The 16,371-nt window shown below is 32.7% G+C and overlaps 1 protein-coding gene and 1 long non-coding RNA gene across 2 annotated transcripts in view; both read left to right on the top strand.

Annotated features, from left to right (window-relative positions):
- The window catches only part of LOC138125226 (5-hydroxytryptamine receptor-like), an 87,232-nt gene that overhangs the window by 58,230 nt on the left and 12,631 nt on the right, over window positions 1-16,371 (top strand). The gene's annotated exons all lie outside the window — the stretch shown is intronic.
- Window positions 6,863-7,369, top strand: LOC138127119 (uncharacterized). The gene is made up of 2 exons (XR_011158102.1): window positions 6,863-7,144; window positions 7,212-7,369. It is a non-coding gene; the product is annotated as an uncharacterized lncRNA (long non-coding RNA).

Below are 16,371 nucleotides of genomic sequence, written 5' to 3'. Positions count from 1 at the left end.
TTTATTTCAGTCTGAGTAAATAAACTTCGAAATTTAATTTAGTAAACGCTTTTCTCACAAAATGGACAATTTTAATCAACAAGGAATGCACTGAAACGATGCATGAAATTTTAAAATATGCTTGAAATTGCATTTCATGAAAATAATTTGGGTAGAAAAAGTTTGAGCGAAAAAACTTCACATCGGAAATTTTCGTGTAGCGGACGGTAATTTTATGCGACTTTTAAATGATGCAAACATCATCGTTCGAACATAACATAAAACAGATTACATTCAAATGCTCTTTCAATTAAAAAACAAAGAATATAATCAATATAATTTAGAGAACCACCCGGAAATTTAAATATTAAAATAACATTATTAAAAACGGTCATGTGTAATTAAACGAACTTGACAGGAGAAACGCTCTCCTCTTAAAAGGGTTGCAACTTGAAAAGCTTCGAGAATTAAGAAAGAGGGTGTCAAAGCGTCTATACGAAACTTTGAACTTTTCTCAGTCTTTTAAAGTGTGCAATTTGTATCCATCATTTCAAAATCGAAAAATACGTTAAAGCTTACCCACTGATCGATCTTTAATAACAACCCTCTCTGAACATTAATTTTTTTAAATGAATAACTTCGTTTCTTTCGCTTGAATTAAACTAAAAGGGTAATAATAATTTCTTAAAATGAACCGTACATTTTCAAGTAAATGAACACTTTTTAAATTACCTACTTTCTCGGTGACAAATGAAAAAAGAAATATGACACCCTTTTGGAGTATATACCGGATTGTAAGGGTTTCATTGCCTCTAAAGGAAAAACGATTCTCCCAAAGGAGGCTATATGTCAATCCTTATAAACATTTTCGAAAGCCAAGAGCTTTTGTTACTTTACTAGGGTTAACACTCTCAGAAAACCAAACCGCAATACTGTCACCTAAAAAAATTGTGCTAAATACTCTTGCAACAAAATTAATATATTTAAACCGCCAAGGATTAGGATACTGTGCACAATATAGTTTGGCTAAAGTTGAAAGCTCACATAATTTATCGCCGTAGCAATTAAGCAATAATTCGAAAGCTCGCGTGCAACTTTACTGGTTTGAAATTTATTACGGATACTTATTTAAAGCCACAATGTTCTCACTGTCCCTACATTAAATTTTTTTCACAAAATGGGTAGTTCAAATTTCAGTTGAAATTTACAACCGTCTTACACTTGTGGTAGAAGCTGTACTGTAAATCACGTTTAGAACTCTGTTTTATTGCATCTCTAATGGTCGGGGGTCTATTTAAAACCAACGAATTTATGTTGCAAATATCTTTTTGTAACACTAAAGCTTTGGATAAAAGCTAGCGAATACCTTTGTTTTATATTTTTCAGAAAACGATTGTTGTGGTGTTGTGGTTTTATTAATACAGTAAAGTAACTTCAAAACAACATTAAAAACTGCAGTTGCTTGTAAAACTGGCCGGATATAATTTTAGCCCAAATATGCAAACTTCAAAGTAATGGCGCAAACGAAATATCAAAAACTGCTTTCCTGTTAGACCAAAAAAACTTTATTCGCATTAAAGTTTATCGCTCGTTTTGTTTATATTTTTCTATTTAATGATGCGAGCTAAAACTTTTTAATAAAGTTAGAGTGCGAAGTTGCATTTCAACCTTTAACACAAGAGATTAACGAAGTTTAAAATTGGATGCCTTAAATTTTATGCAACCATCTAAACAAAAATGTAAAGTCCTTTGCTTACACACTTTGAAATAAATTCGTATCTGAAGTTTCTTTCTAAAGATTCTTTAAATATTTCACTAGTCTTTAATGTCTTTTTGGAAGTTGAAACCATTTTATCAAACAAGTTTTCAGTTCCTGACGTTACTTCTTATTTCATTCAAAAGTTTCATTCTGACGGCACGAATCGAACAATTGATTTCTAACGAAAACCCAAGAAAATTTCGTTGTCAACTTCAAGTTTGAATCTAAGAAAATTTACGAGACGCCTCTTATTTGCTAACGATAAGCTTATACAAAGATAAATCAAACTTTCCGTTTAATTAAAATGAATACTGGCCGAAAACTGACGCACAGCCTGAAAAATCTATAACTCACTGAAATAATGTTGTCAGAACTGACGAATAGTACAGATTAGAGGCGAAGAAAGGCCGCAAGCATAGTTTGGACACTTTGATCGATACCTGAGAATTATTCAACGTTTGATTCATTTCGATTCGCGTAGTTGGCAAAGTCTGTATATTCTGCGGATAACATTATTAGTTGATGTCAGCAGTAGAACTTGGCCACCCTCATCAAGCCTTTTAATACCCTATAGAACTTATCCCTTTCTAGTTATTTGCATCACGTCTCGCTTTTCAAATGCTTCAACAACGATAAAAACTTTATAACTTTGACAGTCATTAACAAAGTCTATACTTCGTTAATCCCTCAAGATTCTTAAAGCTTTGAACCAAAATTTAAGTTTTCTAACAGTGTTCTTCGACTTTACGTTTAAGGAGTATCAACTGTCATAAATAATGATATTTAGTTAATCTCACTGTAATAATGTTACTTCACGAAAGGCCATTATAAAAATGTCAAGGTATTTCCATGTATTAAACAGATCGAAATTGTCGATTGTTACACACGAATGTTATTTATTATCAACTGACAAATCTGCACGATATACTTAATATCAAACAATCATACATGGTGAAATTGCCTAATAACAATTCCGTTATATGTATTATTCACGAAAATTGACAAACTACCGGAAAAATACCACAATTAACAAATAAACAGTAGTGCCAATAAATACTTTCAATGAAACCTTGACACTTTTTCAACTCTTGCACCAAGAATATTTAAACTCTTTCAATTTGCAATTTATTGTAACTTGCATCTAGATAGTCTGTAATTTAAAATACCAATAAAAACTAATTTTTCCATCTTGTCTCATTCAATATGTGAAACTTTCAATTCAATTAGTCTCCATGTTCTGCATGGTTTGATATCATCTATTTAAGATTTAAACCAGCAGCACGCAACTAAAATTTACAACTGCACTAAGCACTACATTATTTCGTACGTAATAGTCAAACTACATACTAGGAGCTATTTTGTAAATACATTGTGTGCAACCGTACGCGAAATGCCTAAATCAGGCCGCGAAATTTAATTTCGCATCCGTTGCCTTGCCGACGGCCGTAAATGTAAAAGTCATTTTAATATTTATATTTTAATATCATAATTACTACATATTTATCTCCATATTTGCGGTGTAATCTACAAAAAAAAATCGAGCATGAACTCACTTATTAATTTTTCTTTTCTTGCAGTACAATCTCCAAATTTTAAGGCACTAGTCATTTCTACTTCCCTTGTTATTAGTACTTGAAGTTTCGATAATATTAGTAAAGTCTACAATGCTGTCCATTCTATCCGATGTACTTTCTGTAAAAATCCACGTAAAACTTTCCCAAAGCTCAAATCTTCGACATCTCTCATTGTCAAATTGGTGATTTCATTGCATCGAAAGCGATCACACTTAGTGATAAGTAAGACCTAACCTAAAATAATAATTTTTAATTCTTCCTCTAGCGAACTCAGAATTTTACCTATGTAGCCAGAAACTTTACATCAGGAGCAAATCTTATGTACTGTTCGCCCGGGACTGTGGTCAGATTAGATCTACATTGAGTTTGCCGCGATCTGCATCAATTTTGGAGGCGTCGTTATCAAAACGTAAATAGCAAACGATTACAACTTACAACTGTTTACTTATTAACACTGAAGGGCAATCTTGCGCTATTTTTGACATTTGTTTGACATCTGATCTGACATCCATGGACCCGCCCACAAGTCCCACAACGGGCGGCTCGTCTTTAACCACAGTCGAATCGGTTAAATATTGGATAATCATTTCGTTATTTCGCTTTTTTACAGGCTTTATCTTAATGAGGATTTTTTATTTATTAAATATTTCGTGTAATTGATAAATAAATCGTGACAAATACTTCAAATGATCTTACATTTGACCCGGTCGAGCCGCCTGTGGGACACTTCTATTCCTAGAACTTGAAGCACTTCTACTCCGCTCAGAAAAAAAAATGACAGTTTAACCATCTTTATGGAGATACACAAAGGCGCGATTTTCGACCGCTTGAAGATAAATATTATTATAGTAACATTAGTGAGATACCAGTGGTCAAACAATTGAAGCTTTGCTTTTAAAAGTTTACAAAATAGTAGTTTATTTGACGAGTTCTTGTGTAAATTGGTGTTTTTTGGCACGAATGGGCCAGTTTAAAACGCGAGTGAAACGAGCGTTTTAAGGGCCCACGAGTGCCAAAAAAGCCCAATTGACACACGAACGAGTTGAATACAACGTTTTTTTGTTCGACGAGCCCCTTAAAGGCTCCAAATCGCTTAAAATCTTTAAGATTAGCTTGATGTTTCGTTCTGACAAGTGGTGACACATTTATCAAAATCCATTCACATAGGAGAATATTCTCAAATTCTGACAGTGTCGAACAAAAAACATAGTTTTTGTCTCAATTCCTAATTTCATAGTGTTATATAAAGTTTAATTACAGAGAAATAATCGAAGGCAACTTTAAATATCCTACAAAAAAACTAATACAAAAATCTAAAAAAGAAGTTGGAATTATGCTGTTAGATTAGAGACCGTGTAAATCTCAACTGTTGTGTTAGGTCTTTCCTGTGAAAGTAGTTTTAAAGCTAGCCACAAAAAGCCTTTTTACAAGCTTGAAACGGAAACTTCTTTAACATGGAAAAGAACTAACAGGTATTAACAAACAACGATGCAGACACGAAAAATTCAAAACGCCTATAATCGTAATACGAGTAAACTCTTCTAAGTAATTCCAAAATCTTAATTCTTGCTAACTAAATAAAAATTTCAATTTATGTCTCCTATAATAACAACATCGGTGAGAATTATAATTAACAGATAATCGAAATTCTTCACGATAACATAGTTCAATTAATTAATAACTAATAATGAGTACTTACTCAGAAAAGTATAGTGATAATGAAACTTTACATTATTCGGTGTAGAAATGATTATTGTATTGTTTTCTTAATGGTAGTACCGTAAGAGCAAAAAAACATGCCGTCAATGACAGCTATGACAGTCCAGAATGCGCTTATGCACTGTAAGTTGCAAGGAAAAAAAATGCAATAATGCATGACGAATTTCTTAATCAAAGACACAGCACTTTCTTTTTCATAGCTATCCTTGATGGCTTTTTTTTTGCTCTTACGGTATATTATTCAACGAGTTAGTGTGTAAATTGGACTCTTTATGGGATGAGTAATCCACGAATGCTATAAAGAGCCCAATTTACACACGAACGAGTTGAATACGACGTTTTTTTGTTCGACGAGCCCCTAAAAGGCTCAAAATCGCTTAAAATCTTTAAAATTAGCTTGACGTTTCATTTTGACAAGTTGTGACATTTATCAAAATCCTTTCACACAGGAGAAAATTCTAAAATTCTAACAGTGTCGAACAAAAAATCCCTTTACGTATTCTTATTGCGTCATAATTTATTTAGTTTCGAATAATGGAAATATTTGGGTTTCATTTATACATATATATATATCAAAAAGAATAAATAGGCGGACGAGCAATTGAATATTCTTTTGTCGATTGATTTCTGATCGTTCGTTGTTTCGTCAACGAAAAATATTATTTGGAGGTATTTGTCGCAAATAAAGAGAAGAGTCTTTAAAAGGCTACCGACTTATACAGGGTGTTTTCGAAGTTGAGGCGTTCCTTGTAACACGAGGTACTATACGTTATTCTTAACAATTTTAGCCTAAATCTTCTTAGTAAAATGTTTGTATTAACCTTGGTATTAACGGAGATAACTGATTGTACAGTGAGCGGCAAAAGTATGGAATAAATTCATTAAATATTAAACAAAATTTTTTTCAAAAAAATCTTTGCATAGGTTAATTTTAGTTTATAAAAATACATATTTTAATACAAAATAAAATTCCAAGCAGTCATTTGTTTTCAAATTATGACGTCATCGATAGTTCTTTTAAATAGAAATCCCCTATTTTTTTTCTTGACTCTGAGAGCTCTTTTAATTGTCTAAATGCCAATATAAAAAATTTTTTACCTTAAGTAAGGAAATTTTTGAGAAAAAAAAAATAAATTTGGAAAAAATAATTTTTTTAACGAACAAAAACAAGTCAAAAACTGTTTTAGTAAGTACTTAAAATTATGGAATTAAATGTTCGAATTGCCATCCCCCAGCTTGTTAACAATAAGCAAGTTTATGAAGAAATTCCCCTGTTTTAGTTTTATGCCCGCATCCAATCAAAATTAAAATTTCTATACGTTATGTTTCTGTTAAATGAGTCATTTTCGAAAACGTTTTGTAAAACAAATAACACATACGAATGAAATTGACAATAACATTTGACTGTTTGATTTACCTACTTGATTTTTGACTTGTTTTTGTTCGTTATAAAATTTATTTTTTTGTTCGACACTGTCAAAATTTTAGAATTTTCTCCTGTGTGAACGGATTTTGATAAATTTGACAACTTGTCAAAACGAAACGTCAAGCTAATTTTAAAGATTTTTAGCGATTTGGAGCCTTTAAGGGGCTCGTCGAACAAAAAAACGTTGTATTCAACTCGTTTTTGTGTAATTTGGGCTTTTTTTGGCACTCGTGGACCTTTAAAACTCTCGTTGCACTCGAGTTTTAAACTGGTCCACTCATGCCAAAAAAAGCCAAAATTACACACGAACTCGTTAAATAAATAACTATTTTCTAACTTTTTTTTTTCTCAAAAATTTCCTTATGTAAGATAACAAAAATTTTATACTGTCATTTAGACCACGACCTTCTAAATAGTCGAGACGCAAACGCTTGGCTCTCTCCGGCCTGTTCATTTGAGCAAAATACCATTATGCACTTGTAAGCCGTTTGGCGCTAGCGAACGGGCGATTTGAGTTCGGAACCACGCGGTTTGAAACTTGGCTTTCTGTCATTGTGTTGTCACTTTGTCGGATAAAGACATGATTACTACATTTTAATGTAAATTTTCGGTTAGTTAAGCATATTAATTGCATAGATAATCGTTCCCAATATACATATTCTTAAATACAACGAAATTTATGGAGATGTGAGTATGAATTTAATTATTTCACGGAATTCAGTACTTGTTATAATACCCACAACATTGGAAGTAGACGAAGGAAAAGAAAATGAAGATTTAAGCAGGCAAAGGAGTGTTTGCGGTGACAGAGAATGTTTCAGTCGGGATCGGTACATTAGCAGCACTATTGGAAAGGCTTGGCTACAACATTATGTTAGTGAAGAATATTTTTAAAATACATTTTAAATTATTGCAAGTCTATTACTGATTAAAAGATTTTTTGAAATCCCTACCTGGGCAAATATTTAAACTTTCTGAAGCCAATTCATTGAATGTTTTTGTCTTTTTATAATCCTTACACGTCTCCAAATAGCATTTTACATGTCATCTTTTTGACATTTAACGTTTCGCGCCAATTTCGGCGCCGGCAAAGTAGCGCCAAACGGCGAACGCCGAAAATGAACAGGCCGGAGAGAGTCAAGCGTCTCGACTATTTAGAAGGTCGTGATTTAGACAATTAAAAGGGCTATCAGCATCAAGAAAAAAAAATAGGTGGTTTCCATTTAAAAAAAGCATCGATGACGTCATCACTCGAAAACAACTGCTTGGAATTTTTTTTGGTACTAAAACATGTATTTTTATAAACTAAAATTGACTTGTCCAAAGATTTTTTTGAAAAAAATTTTCTTTAATTTTTACGGAATTTATTCCATACTTTTCCCGCTCACTGTATATTTTTATTGTTTTCTAAAATTTTGAGTCCGGTCCTGTCTCTCTGTCGCTCTGCGTACTCTCTGGACGCCGCAGCAACAACGCATACTATCACATGTTAAAAGAAACGCCTCAACTTCGAAAACACCCTGTGTTAATTTGTGACATTATTTGACGAGTTCTTGTGTAAATTGGGGTTTTTTGTCCAATTGACAGACATACGAGTTGAATACAACGTTTTTTTGTTTGACGAGCCCCTTAAAGGCTCCAAATCGCTTAAATTTTTTTATTATTTATATTTAAAAAAAAATAGATTGGCCAGCAGGTGTAAACCCTTTAACAGATCTCCAAAAAGGAAGGAATATATTAGTTATTGTCGCGGAGGTCGCGGCAGAACAATCCCAGAATTACAGGATTTCGCGGCCAAGGTGTACCTACACAACATTTTTTGTGCAACTGAAAATGTTTAATTATAAAATGAACAAGTAAAATTTACTTCACTGTCAATAAATATAAAGTTGGCTTAAATAAAACAATTTGTTTTGATAATTATGACGTTGTAGTTTCGTGTACACTCCTCCAGAGTTAAAAAATATTATAAATCGTACGGTGCCTAATTTAATACCTAAAAAATCGAAACTGCAGTTTGAAAAATGTTACAGTGACTTTAGAGACCGATGTAATAATAAGAATGTGAAAACGATGTCGAAAAATGTTGTATTGGCTTATTTACTGAAAAAATTTAAAATATTGAAAAGTTCAAGTTTATGGAGCACGTATTCAGTGTTGAAGCTGATGCCATGCTGAACATACGGGATGGCATTGATGTAACGAATTTTCTAAAGTTGGTACCTTTTTTGAAAAAAAGACAGTTGGCTATCAGGCGAAAAAGTCTAAGGTATTGATACAAGACAAGATCAGTTTATTTTTAGAAAAAACTAATGATAAAAATGATTTATTGTGGAAGGTAAATGTTAGGTTCTGTTATGATAAGTTGTATCATCTGCCCCTTTTTAGGTCATTTTAATCATGGGAATATCAAGGACACGAATCAATAAACATGTTGGTTAACATGTGATGAAGGGTGAAAATTCTGTACTAATACTACTAATAGTGAACGTTCCTGACAGAAAAACTTGCATAAAGCGAACTTTCACTGTCACCAATCCAGATTTTGAAAGATTATAGTGCAAATATGCATCCCTTCGTCCAAAACATGTTGCAAATCGACGGATATTCTAGTTTACTTTAACGGCCGTTGTTAAGAGCAACGAAATTGGATATATTAGTAGGAACTTGTTTAACATAAATCAGCATCTAAACAAAATTACTACTTAACCCAAATATGACGAGTTAAAACAATTTTGAAAAGTAAAAGGTATAAGACAATCAGAATGTATTCTTATCTTGAACACGTGATTATTGGAGGGTGGAGTTCAAGTAACGACATATGATTTCGGATTCATGGATAACTTGATTACAAATTAATTTGATCGCCATTTATTAAATTGACATTTTAGTTTAGATCGTTTCACTCGCGTTTTAAACTGACCCACTCATGCCAAAAGAGGCCCAATTTACACACGAACGAGTTGAATACAACGATTTTTTGTTCGGCTCCAAATCTCTTAAAATCTTTAAAATTAGCTTGACGTTTCGTTTTGACAAGTTGTGACATTTATCAAAATCCATCACACAGGACAAAATTCTCAAATTCTGACAGTGTCGAACAAAAAAAATATTTTTAGTTCTCACGGAAAAGGATTTAACAACTAATGATAGATCAGTTGGAAGTTCACGGTCAAGGAATTCACTGAGAAGTTGAATAAAACGGTATAGTAAAGCTGTGCTCAACTCGTATAATTAACTATAGCAATATAACATTATCCCTAATAATAAACTTAATAGAAACAACCCTATCGAAAATCAATACTTTTAACTCAATAAGGGAGTTCGCGTAATAATATTAAATTTGCCAGAGTGCAACATCATGCTAGAGCAGTATATAATTACTTCTTAGGATATTCTACAAATTGTTCCTTACGTCACTCTTAGTAGAAATTAATTCCACTAAAGTTTGACGCTTTTAATTTAGTATAATATATTTGTATAATGAAACAGCTATTTGTGCAATAAGTTAGGAAATGTAATTTTTTTTCGTATCAGGCATGCATGCCGTGTACGGAAATAAAATGGATTTCCTACGTATTGCACATATATTTTTTTTACTGGAGTTTGGAAATAGTTATTTAAACAACGAGTGTTAGAAGTGCAACTTTTTTTCATAAGTGTGGAAGTTTATTAAACAAGCCGTAGGCGAGTTGAATAATCCACACGCGTGAAAAAAAAGCACGCTAACACGAGTTGTCTATAAAAAAAAAATTAAATTCAATTAAATCAAAACTATTTTAATTGTAATTTTGGGCTCCCATTTTGATCAAGTGCGGTAGCCGGTTGTGGTAACTAAGGAAACGTTACATGTTTATTGCAATTATTTTTATTGTCAGTTTTCTGTCAATCTCAATAAAAGTGAAAATGAGTGATTCAGATGAACATCCTGAAATTACTAGTGGACTAAAGAAAGGTGGGTTTAATGTTACGAATTGTTCTAATTGTTATTCAATTTTCATTTTAATAAATCACTTCTTTGTAGAATATACAGGGTGTTATTGAAATGCGTAAAAAAATTTTTCATGTAGAACTCGAAAAAAATATTTCGAAAATCCTATGTCAAAAAATAATACGACATTTAATTTTTGAGCTACAATTTTTTTTAATTGCTTTTAGTTTTCTACGTTGTCCCACAACCTTGTGGGTAAAATTACGGCACATTTTAAAAATACACCCTTGTATTCATTCATGGATTAAAACCAAGTTAAACAAAGTTGATGACATCATTACTTTTTTCACTAAATGAAAAATAGTTAACTTTTTTTAATGAAATTTTAAAAAATTAATTAAATTTGGATATTTTTAATTTTCTATAATTCTTTCTAAATTAAAAAGCGGAATAAAAATTGTTCTGCTTTCATTACTATAGAGAAACAATTTTGTTTATAAAAAAACAAAATTTGTGAAGGCGTTTAAGGTGTTCGCTCGAGTAAATTTACGGAAATTCTATTAAAATGTCTGATATAGGGAATAATTTGATATTGAGCAATATGCAAAACAGTTCGAATAACTACCTGAAAAATGTCCGCACACGAATATTGAACAACGTTTTTCGTGTTAGTTTAAGCAGTCCTAAAAAAACAGACTTTGACAGATGTCAAGTTAGGAATATCGCGCGTTCAAATGAAATCCTGGGCTGGGAAGGCGTTGGAAACCGTCAGTTGTTGTGCTTTTTTAAAGCGTAGATTAATTGGATATTGTTGACAGCTAACCTAAAATTTAGAGCCAAAAAATCTTTCTTTTTTTCTTTCTTTGCAATCTTTTACATTAAAAAGAGAATAACTCAACAATTCCTATTCTCGAAGCAAATATTTAAGGGCACCCTTTGCGGAAAACAAACATGTTCGATTATGTCCCGATTAAACATAAACAAATGTCATCGTGTCAAACGGCGGGAAATTCAAACTTTACACTGTTCTAAACGGTATACTTTTTCCAAGGCCTACTCAGCCCAGGATTTCACTCGAACGCGCGATATAAACGGGAAAGTTTATACACTGCGTTTTTTATTTCGCTTAACATACAATGTAAAATGGCTATGTTCAGTTCTAAAATGGACAAGTCAATTCATTTGAAATAGGCAACCAAACTTACAGATCCATGAATCCTATGTTCAGTGAAATAAAAAACTCACGGTATATTTAACCACTTTTTATGTTACGTATCTCAGGAAACAATCAAAATTTAACTTTTAGTATTGAAACATTATTTCCGTCCTTGTTGAAATATTCTACTTTTCCTAACTCTAATTAGTATTCAAATATGTTAGTTTTCCAAACTCTAGTAGAAAAAGAGAGTTTTGTGAAGGTGTTTTATAGTGACACTTATGTGTAATTGCTAGCCAAAAACTTCAGCAAAAGACCATATGGTGGAATATTATATTCTTTAAAAATGTTTGCATATCTTTAATTAAGTGTAGTGTAGGTGATATTTTAGCAATAAAAACCTTCCACTTTGTTGTGTAAGGGCGTTTGTTTTTATGGTGAAGGCATTTGTTTTATGTCCTCACGCACTCCTAGTTTCATTACCACACTGATACATATTTTAACAGAAGGAATATTTTCATAATCAAGACATATTTGTGCGGTGGCACGTAAAAAAAACGATTTTCGAGGTTAATGTCAAACGTTATGTTGCGTGCTGATAACAATTTGGCGTAAACTTAAGGTAACGCCGCATAATTGTTTTCTTCACTTGTCCCTATGATTGAATACGTTTGTGATGCTTCCCGGTGCTACCGATCACTTGTGACGTCAATGCATTGCCGCTTTTCACCCAGGAAGTTTGTTTTCTGTTTGGCAGCCTTTGTTAATGTGGAACTACCTTAAGATAACGCTTGAATAATCCAGGCTAATTGGAAATGAACCGACAGTTGGATTTCAAATGGGAAATCCGCAATCAACTATGCTGCTCCCTTATAATGACTGGATCAGTGTCAGATAATTGCATCATTGTTAGTTTTATTCCATTGGCCGCTTCACAGCCGTAACCGAATATGGCTTCTGCGGTCTGAACAAAATTTCAGATTAAAATACTTTCTGGAGCTTTTTTGTTACACCATTCAATGGGCTTGTTAGAGGACATGCTCAACTTCTCGAATTAGATTTTTTCCCATTTCGACCGTTTGTATGAGACTAATTATACCACATTGTGCCGTAAAAAATGCTCAGGTTGCTAAAAATTACACCCTAATTACATCCAACTGTACGACGTACAAAAAGCCACATTAATATTGACACCATTTCTGCTGTCCAACAAATCACCGCACCAACTGCAGTTATTATCTTCTCCTTCTCAAGATAAAAAATCTAATACAGAAAATTTCAAATTTACATACATTTAAAAAATATTTTAGTTAATTTCTCAATTTAATTTAGCAGCAGTTGATCCCGGATATTGCTGTGTAGCTAAAAAAATGTGGAATTTTCAGCGTTCTTGAAATCTTATTTACGAGTATATGCGACGCATCTAAAGAATCAAAACAACAATTTTATATTGTGCCGGCTTAATAATGTCTCCCTGTTTCCTAAAAACGTTTCCGTAAAAAAAGATTCGGCGACAATCTTTTCAAGATTTGCATGAAAAGTGTATTAAGTAAATAAAAGAAGAAGAAACAAGCACAAGCGTAAGTTGAAACATTTCCTTTTTTGCAAGTAGCTCAAGAATCAAAAACGGAAGTTCTGTTAAATTGGGGAGAAGAAAAAGTTGTGAAACATTACTTTTGACTGTATCATTTGTTCCATCACTACCGCTGTAAATCAACAAGCAAAATTCTTTAAGCACGTTATAATGCAATCGCAGAAAAATTAATTGAGCTATCGTGATTCAGTTAGCAGCACTAGTTTATAGATTAAATAAAATTTCACAAGTAATTTAATTTTTTTAATTTCAATTAAAAAATAATTATAGAAGGTATTTCACGAGTGATAATTGTCCGCGTCCATATCCAGATTAACTTTGCAAATGTATTGTGGGTTGCATTTTCAATTCCGTCGGGCCCATTATCACTCGTGAAATACTCTGTATGTAAATACACGAAACATTTAATAAAAACCTCAATTTTATGAAATTGAATTGAACAAAAATCGTGAACGATAAAGGATAAAATAGAAATTGACTTAGGGTGTCTGTCGTCCACAATAAAGTGAAGGTTCTAAAAACAATGCAGTGCAAAGGTACCTCGGCATCGATATTTTATCATCTTTTGTGACTAGGTAGATTTTTGCGAGAGAAAATGCTTTATTACGGTTATCAATCATATGAAGCTGACGGACGGATTTTTCATCCGTACCGCAGTTTTAAATAAAACCAGGCAAATGATGTGTACATAAATCTTTTTTAATAGAGAATTATAACAGGGTTAATTTTTACTAGTCGGAAAACTATTGTAAGATTTACATGTCGGTGTAAACTGGAAGAAAAACCTTTTAAAATTTTAATGCAACCAACATTAACTTTTTGCGAGCAAACGTATGCGGAAAATTTTCCTGCTAATAAAACCCTTTAGAGGCCACAAAAGACCAACCTCCATCCGAAACTGGCGATTTCATCCGCAAATTGCAGCATTTAAATAAATGCCAACAATAATTCTGCGCAGGTTTCCGATTTGAAATTACATAATCTCAAATCAAATTTCTAATTTCCATTAACTTTGAAATCTCCGACATAATAATGTTAAGAGCTTACATGATAAAATAAAATTGTAAAATTTCAGTTGAAAAGTGAAAAGCCTTTTGAAGTACAGGTAAAGCATCGACAAGCTTACGCCCCACCTACCGGCAGCTTTCTGTCATTAAAATATATTTCACGTTTCCGGTGAAATCTCACGTATTCACTCAACTCCGGAGGGTTTCTCTCGGAAAAATTGATCAACCATTTAGCAAATCCGTCGATTTAATTAAATATTCGCAAACGAAGCCGCAACCTGGATTTGATAACAAAACATTAAATTAACAGATTATCTTGTCCTCTTGTCCAGTCAAAAAGGGTTGACACCCGGTCAATATTCACAAGAGGTTAATGTGTAACCTAATTACTGAAAATCCTTATGTGAACGAAGATGCACGTTCAGCTAAATTCAGCGCAACTTGACTCCACGTAACCTCCAGGGGTCGTTGATATTACACGTTGTGACGTCAGAAATTTCCAATTTCTCCGCAGAGTCTTCTATTACCTGGATTTAAATTATATTATCATTTTTTACACGGCGCAATGCAATCACTTTCAAGGTTGATCTCGGTTCTTGAGTTTAATTAAAAAGAAAATGTGTGTCAATAGCGATCGCAGAACATACTGATTGGTGAAATTGCAACGAGATAAAATTACAGAATATGAACGAATTTATGGGACGACAGCTCCACTGTGATTACATTAATACATATTAAATTTGAGTTCGCGTCATTATCCATTATTGAATGTCAAAATGTAAAAGCCATCTTTCTCTTTGCCCACTTTCTATCCCCCCCTTCGACCTGTTATTGACAGCCTGTTATGTTGTTACCAAATGTGACGTCAACACTACGTCCATAAACTAATAGTGTAACTAAAATCCAATTAAAAGAGGGACATTACAAACAATTACTGATATTAATAACCCACGCTTCCATTAGTTCCGTAGCTTTTAATTTTTACTTGTATGTATAAATAGATTCGGTAATAAGGACGAATGTGGCAAAAATAAAAATTTCGTCATTCATGTACACATAATGCCTAAATGTAATTCAAAATGTCAAATAAATAATAATAACTATAAGGAAAATAAATAATAGTCCAACAAAAAGATCAAAAACATTAAAATCCTTTCCAACGCTGCAGAAAACTGGCACTGAATTTTATTTAATAATGTCGTTGACATATAATTTTGCTTTTAAGAGCAATCCGAACGGCACTATGTGAATTTTGCAGCAAGAGTCGGGGGTGTGACGGGAAGGACTGGAGATGGGGTTTGAAGGGCATAAATTGCGTTTGAGTGCAGCGACTGCATTATTTTCACTGACTTGATGAACATTTTTCTTATCCCAGCCGCCCTACACCAATGCGGTTTCTATGTTTTAAAGCATATTTCCTAGAGGCTACTTCGCATTGGCGTACATTTTATAAAATATGATATACAGGGGGTGTATTTTTTAAATGTGCCGAAATTTTACCTACGAGGTTGTGGGACAACGTAGAAGAATAAAAGCAATAAAAAAAAATTGTAGCTCAAAAAATAAATGTCATTTTATTTTTTTACATAGATTTTTTCAAATATTCTTTTCGAGTTCTACATGAAGCCAGTAGCTCGTGGTTAAAATTTGTCCACGCATTTCAATTATACCCTGTATAACTAATACAAAAAATTTTTCGTTGCTTTCTTGTGCAATAATCTGTACCTACATTATTCATTATTTTACATTAATTTACAGATCATATGATCAGTTTCTAAATAGTTAATGCACAAAAACGTTACGATTTTTTTATAAGAAATTAATTTACACAATAAAATGAGCTTCACAAGCGGCGCTACAAAGAGAAGAAAATAGAATACCTTGGAAGAAGCCAAGAGCAAAAGTTCGAAATTACGTTCTAAAAAAATTAAAAAAACATTACATAAAAGTGAGCAATCAGTCGATTTCAACTCAACTGGACTCACCAGTTCATCTTCAGTTGAATTAGAAAATGACAAAAAATTATTAGGAACTAGGAAAAACTACATACTTCAGCATTAAGCAAGAAGCCGAAAAACAAGTCAAAAACTAGTTTGATGTGTGACTCTCGTCATGATGATAAGGAATCCAGATTCAAACTTCATGTTTCTTATCGCATTGTAATAGTATATACAGGGTGTCCCAGAACTCGCGGATCAAATTTACAGTGCGTTTTCCTTGGTGATA

This window comes from Tenebrio molitor, chromosome 3, assembly GCF_963966145.1.
Source record: "Tenebrio molitor chromosome 3, icTenMoli1.1, whole genome shotgun sequence".
NCBI lineage: Eukaryota > Metazoa > Arthropoda > Insecta > Coleoptera > Tenebrionidae > Tenebrio > Tenebrio molitor.
The sequence above is the reverse complement of the archived record's forward strand: the minus strand, read 5'-3'. Positions and strand labels throughout refer to the sequence as shown.